A 7,298-nucleotide genomic window follows, 5' to 3' on the forward strand; every position below is an offset into this window, starting at 1 on the left:
ACTGTGTATATATCAACACACAATTTTTAGAGTGAAGCTTAATCAGTGCTGAAAAAATTAAAAGATGTGTACCATCAGCATGAGCATCTTTGGGGTTTGTTTTATAATATGTTGTTGTGCTCTCTTGCTTTTCAGTGGATACTCATGCTTCCTTTGTTCGTTTAACTGCCACAGCCATGTGATTGTGCCCTTTTTGGAACTCATTTAGAATGTCTTAGAGAGGAAGATCATCAGCCACCCAGAACGGCGACAATATACATATGCACCCACTACGCATGAGATTTATAATTTTTTTCCTTTCCCACTACAAATAAATTTAAACAGAAATTATGTGGAAAACATGCAAGCTTAGATTTGAAAATTTACAAAGGGGAGGGGATTTGTAGTATCATCTTGATATGCTTCTTTTACCAAGCAGTGTTTTATTGAAATGGAATAGGAAAATCGGTAATATTGAGACACACGAAAAGAGTTGAAACAAGGCAGAACAGTCTCAAAAGTCATAGTTTGCTCTTGCAGCGAGTTGAGAGTTCCTGCACAAGCTAATCCTTCAGATGCCTTCTCAGCAGCTTGTTCGAAGCCGTTCTTAGGAACTCAGCAATGACTTTGACAAAGCCCACTTGTAAGATTGATTGATGATTTCAGTGTTGACATGTATATCAGATCATTCGACCTCAATGGGGCAGAAATGGGAAGTTGGTCTTATACCTTGAAGACAGGATTGATGTTCTTCTGAATTGGCAGTCTATAACTTCCTCTTGAGAAGATGCATGCCAAACTGGGCCAATTTATATTTTAGCACTACCAAGATAGCTAGATGTTTTGGTCCCCCACCAGAAGGTTTGATGCTAACTGTTGTTGTTTCTAGCAGATACTCGACAGCACTGCGTTGACCTTAGTTAGCTCAGCTTCCAGCTCTCCAAGCTTTATCTATTATTAGTCAGTGTTAAAACAACAACCCAAGATTTATTGTGCATGATCAGGGAGTATCCCATTGACTAACATACCTCCAAGTCATCAAAATCTAGATGAGTATCATTTAGTTGTGTAGGAGAGTTATGTCAACTTTTGACATCAGCTCCTTGAAAAACCTTAATTACGGGCCATTTCACTATAGATTTTGAACTGCAAGAAAGTATAGCAGAACTATAAACATAACATGGAAAACCATATCACAGATGGGAAAATAATCCTAATTGTACTTTATATAGTGAATAAATAAAAGTGAGGTTTACTATGGTTTAGGAAATGCCAAGTTTATATAGCTTTAAGCCTGGAATTGCGTAATCGAAGGGAGGAGCATCATTGTTTATATTGTTATCTTTGAAATTTAGCATCTGCCAAGCAGTAGAGATGGCCAGATAAAAGAATTTCAGGGCAACTTACAAAGGAGTCAAGACTCAAGACAAAAGGCTTACATTTGCAATATTTGATATATATATTTGTCAGATCCATGGTGAAAATGGGTCCCAGTGTCCCACCACTTAGAAACTTGATTTTTTTCACCATCTTCAACCATCCAACTTCAAAAAGGGTTAATAACTTAGATCAAGCAAGACCTAAAGCCCAAGAAAATCAATGAGTCAAAGGAAAATGATGAAAGGAAAATTTGCACAATTATTGAGCGAAACATCAAACATGTCCATAAAAAACTTAGTTGTTTTAGTGGCCAAGTTGAGGTGCTATCTATGCAGCTTTCAAGAACGAGAAGCCCTTTGTTATTTTTTGGCAAGTAGAGGACATTTGTAAACTATAAACAATAACTTGTTGCTTGCAAGTCATGTTGATCTGTCTGATGATCCAAGACAGCCTAACCTACATTTGATAAAAAAGAATAGCAATTCCATCACCAAACACTAAACCACACACCCAATCCACCCTACGCTAAATTTATCAGACAAAAGGGGATTAAGTTCATTGTATTTCCGGCCTCTATATAAGAGTTTTGTAATAACACAGGTAAAGCATGGAGAACAGTTCTCCATTTTTAACCAAATGAAATTTTTTAGGACCTACGAATCATACTACAAGAGATCGAGCATAATGCTACTTGCGAACAATGAATATGTTCTACAGGGGATCGAGCAGACCACTACTTTGTGAATAGTGTATGCCCCTCAACGCAACACTTCATTCTAGCCCGACAGCCAAGCTCTCGCCAAAGCACCATAGTAACAAGCAACAGTCATCATGAGAAGAGAACTGATAAAAGAGAGAGAGAGAGAGATAGAGCAGCAGGCAGGGAAACCATACCTTTTGGGCTTGTTCGGTCCACGAGCTCCTGTAGCTTCTCGCTATAGCGATGGTACAAAGTGTCCAGTCGGCATGGCATGAATAGCTCAGTGCACATGATCTTGCGTAGCGCACGCTAGTGCGGCGCATTGGCCAGCCAAATCGTGGAGTTCCGGGCATGGGCGTCGAGGGCGTCCGGCACAGACCTGCTGCTGCAAATGGTGTCTTGTCTCTACATTATTACATCATATTACAGTTTAACAGTTGAAACTAAAGTGTCCGCGCCAGGAACAAAAAAAAGTGAAACAAACTGCTGGTCAACTAGATTGTCTATTCATCAGACTCCAACAAAAGAAATATGTGCACATCACGCAAGACATTCAGTCTCATCAGTGTCTATCTGTCTGTATGTTCTGTCTGTCTCCCCTGATTGTGTCCCACAACAATAGAATCCCTAGCAAGCGATGAGCAACACCATGCAATGATCAGATGTGATGCCCAAGCAGCGAAGCTCAAGACATCGAAGCCACTTGCACACCAAAAGTGATGGCACTCACTCTGTCATCAAAGAAAGAGACCGCTGAAAGCGATGCTAGTATGTGGACAAATATGCTCCATGTCTCCTATATTCCTCCAAGAATCAAAACCTAACCATCATTACCACGTGAGCAAAAATTGCTACCAACACAAAATTTAGATTGCACCCACATTACTAATGTAAGGAAAAATCAAGTGTTATTGCTTACCAACACAAAATGGACACCTGTAGATAGCAACTTTTGCATTTTTAGCTGCTATAGCGTGGGATCTGTTATAGGATGAGCTCATGTTTTCAATCAGATATGTAAGCGGGTGCTCGGTTTCGCACAGAAGGAAAGAAAGAGGAGGGGTACACGTACCTAGCATATCGAGGTGGCCGCTAGCCCTAAACCCCTGCCGATCCATGGAGGCCGCCGCGCCCGACGGGGCCGGCAAGGCATCCCCGGCCCCCGAGGAGCTCGACTAGCCGCCCAAGCTCCGCCTCCTCGCGCCGCCGCCAGCTGTGGGGACGGACGATCCGCAATTCCTCAGCTCGATCATCGGGGACGCGGCCGCCCCTCCCTCGCCCCCGCCGATGCCGCCGCTCATGTAGAAGCGGAAGGGGGGATGTCGCCCAAGAGGAAAGACGGTGCGGGCGCGGTGGTACCGGCCCGGCCCGCAAGGCGGAGGGAGGACGAGGAGGAGGTCGTCTGCTTCATCTGTTTTGACGGGGGCAACCTCGTCGTCTACGATCAGAGGTGGGTGCCCCGTGCCGCGCTCTCTCCTCCCTATCTGTTGACTGCTGCACCACGTCGAGGAGGGTGGGTGGGTTCTCCGAGGCTCTCTGCCCGCTCCCCCGCACGCGTTGCCTCCGCAATTGCGCACTGGATTTTCTCTCTCTTTTTGTCGCGGGATTGACGGATTCGAGATTGACCCCACCTACTCGGTTGGGGGCGGGGATCACGGACAGGGAGGACGGGGGCGGGAGGCGGGGGAGGAGGATGACAGTCAGGTTTGCCGGCGAGAATCACGGTCAGTGGCGGAGCAAGGGAAGGGGGTCATGGAGGCAGGAGCGTGCGCAGAGGAGGGCAGAGCGTGCACTGTGTGGAATTGTGGATGCCCACATTGGGCTCTTATAGAGTAGTAAAGATATCAATGTTTAGACGACACTTTAAATAGTTACCTTGAAAAATGTTGGGACATAATCCGTTCTTTTGACGAATTTGATATCCGACATATATCCAGAGCTGAGAATTGCAGAGCTAATAGACTGGCACAAGATGCATCAGGTCATCAGATAAAGCGAGGGAGATTTCATAACTCTGAAATTCTGATAACCGATGTTACACCAAGTTCCTAGGTCGCGAACCGTTCAGGCTATATAGCTTGACCATCCTTGGTGAGTTTGGACCATCCGGGCAAGGAGTCCGGACCGTCCGACGATACTAGAGATGTTTCCCTAATTAATTCGGTTGGCAATATAGCCGATGCAAGCGATTGGTGGACGCCTATAATTAATTACCTACGTAATCCCAGTGTTAGGGCAGACAGGAATGTTTGGCATACAACTTTCAAGTATATTTTAATTGATAATGAACTTTATCATCGAACTCTTGGTGATGTCTTGCTTAAGTGTTGGGCCCTGATAATGCTACATTAGCTATGGCCGAAGTACATGAAGGGATTTGTGGTACTCATCAATCGGCTCCAAAGATGAAGTGATTATTGAGGAGATCTGGCCTCTATTGGCTTGACATGATAGCTTAATATTCTTAAGTTCTACAAAGGGTGTCAAGTATGTCAGAAGTTTGGCAATCTGCAATTAGTTCCTGTAGCCGAACTACACCCCATTATCAAACCATGGCCCTTTAGAGGATGGGGTTTGGACTTTGCAGGGAAAATTCACCCTTCATCATCAAAAGGACATCTGTTTGTGTTGGTTGCCACATATTATTTCACCAAATGAACTGAAGTCGTTGCTCTGAAAAACATGACACACAGGGAAGTCATTAAGTTTAAAACGGAGCATATTATTCATAGATTCAGCATTCCCCAAACTTTAACCACAGATCAGGGGACTTCTTTTATGTGAAGAGAGGTACGTGAGTTTGCCAAATCATACAAGATCAAATTGCTCAATTCATCCCCATATTATGCTCAGGCCAATGGACATGTCGAGTCTAACAATAGGACATTGATTGGCCTTATTAAGAAAAAGATATCTGATCATCCTAGGAATTGGCATAAGGTTTTGTTTGAGGCTCTATGGGCTCATAGGATATATAAGAACCGTGCTACTAAAGTTTCCCCTTTTGAGCTTGTTTATGGACATGAAGTTATTTCGATCGTCGAGATCAGCTTAAATGCTATCAGGTTCGCCAGGCAGAATGATCTTTCTATCGGTGACTACTTTGATCTTATATTTGATGATAATATTGATGAGGTGACTGACAAGAGATTGATGGCTCTAAGCGAGATTTAGAAGGACAAAATCATAGTTGCCAAAGCCTACAAGAAGAAGGTTAAGGCTAGATCGTTCCAGGTTGGAGACCTAGTATGGAAGACCATCTTGTTGCTAAGAAGCAAAGATCGGAAGTTCGGTAAATGGTCCCCAAGCTAGGAAGGACCTTACAAAATCACACAGGTAATATCTGGCAATGCCTATATGTTACAGACTCTAAAAGGTGAGGACCTAACCAAAGCACTAAACAACCGTGTCTTGAAGCAATATAATCCGAGTGTATGACAAGATGCTTACAAAAACGATGATGTCACATTGAGTTGATTCCAGCCTGCACCATTGATTTTGATTCGCTCAGCTTTCCCAAAAGGCAGGGGCATGTGTTGAGCACCACTTGTGGCAATGGGCATGATCGGACTGTCCAGCTCTAAGGTCGGATAGTCAGGGTCGCGGACGGTCTGCTCGTGGGCGCGGACGGTCCATGATTAGACCAGAACAGGCGTGATTAACCCCCTTTTCCGCGCGAGTTTATCCATCTAAATCTGCGGGTTTTGTTGGGAAATGTCTAGGAACGGGTCCAGACCTTCCCCTATACATGTATGACTGATTGTAAACATTATCAATTGAACCAATCAATCTATTTAATGTTCTTCTACTTTTTGTGCCCTATGAGTAGCAGTAACTTAGCCTTCTCATCCACGATCTCACCTCTCTTCGGCTCTATGTCGTCTGAAGGTGACTTGGCTAGCCTGCCGATCCCAAGACAAACCATATGATCTCGCCTTTCTAACGGAGTCCCTCCCGGGGGGTCAGATTCAGGTGCTATTGGCGAACGCCGCCGCCTCAGTGTATACGCGGACCGTCCGGCCACCAGGAGCAGACCGTTCGGCTTCGGCGCAGAGAAAAACCCGCTCCCGTCCCGCAGGCCGCGGACTATCCGGCCCTAGGTCGTGGACCGTCTGCGCTGCCGTAGAGAGCACCACCACCGATACACTTCGTAGTGATTGACGTCTAAATCGAATAAATCGACGCCAACACAAAGTTACTCATCTCTTGGTACCAAGAAAAAATAGAGGCTAAAAACTAAAGATCCATTCTCTATTAGTGGCGGTTAGCTTCTTTGACTTGTGCACGAGATGAGATGACGAACCCATGCATCAACGTTAAGCTTGCGGTTGCAATTGCAAGTGTGGGTGGGTGGGTGGGCGTGGCTGTCGATCATGCATCCGGCCAGCACAGCCCAGCCCAACGCGAGCGAGCGAGAGCGAGCAGTAGTGGTCGTCGCCGTCATCATGGATCAGGCGAATCGATAATAATGTGGGATAGCTATAGCTGCAGGGACGTCTTGTCTGTTGTCGTCCCTGCACTTTGCGTCTTGTCTCCTCCTCCAATTCAACTCCTACTCCCGATCCATCGCATGCTCGTGCATGCATGCATGAGCCACCTTCTCTTTTTAATTTGTGGTGTCTGTGTGTGTGCCTGCTCCCACTGCAGCCCCCGGCCGGACAAAGAAATCGACGACCCAGCATTATTTGCGCGACACATGTTGGCCGGCCATACAAAATACGCGCGGTCGGTGACGAGAGATATATAGTATATGAGCAAGTACATGCATGGGCAGACCAGCACAAATCGAGTGTGCGAGCCACCCATACATATGTGGGTCTCTGTCTGTCGATGAACTGACGAATGGGGTGGGCATGCAAGAGCTAGCGAGCTCGCTCTCAGAATGGCCATATGGAATATTGAGGGGTGCACCATCATTGCTGACACTGTCCTCCAGCTTCTGATGGAAACTCATGTAATCCCTCCGCTCCTAAAGACTTACAAATATCATCAGCCCCTCGATGAATTATAGTCAACTTCAAATTTAACAAAACATAAATTAATATTGTACTAGCATTCATGATATATAGTAAGTAGCATCAGATCAATTAATGTATATATTTATAATAATTTTAAGTGTAATTATTTTTCTACTTCTAGGAAGTAACTAGACGTGTGTCTTCTATATATCTTTAGATTTATATGGCCCAATGAAGTGTACGTAGACGGAGTATACGATCATACTCGAGTGTAGTATGTA

General features: G+C 44.9%; 1 pseudogene; it reads left to right on the plus strand.

The window, feature by feature from the left end:
- The first annotated feature begins 3,378 nt into the window (after positions 1 to 3,378).
- On the plus strand, positions 3,379 to 5,497 carry LOC109945070 (uncharacterized; annotated as a pseudogene).
- Positions 5,498 to 7,298: the final 1,801 nt, after the last annotated feature.

The sequence above is a fragment of the Zea mays genome, chromosome 3 (assembly GCF_902167145.1).
Source record: "Zea mays cultivar B73 chromosome 3, Zm-B73-REFERENCE-NAM-5.0, whole genome shotgun sequence".
Taxonomy (NCBI): Eukaryota; Viridiplantae; Streptophyta; class Magnoliopsida; order Poales; family Poaceae; genus Zea; species Zea mays.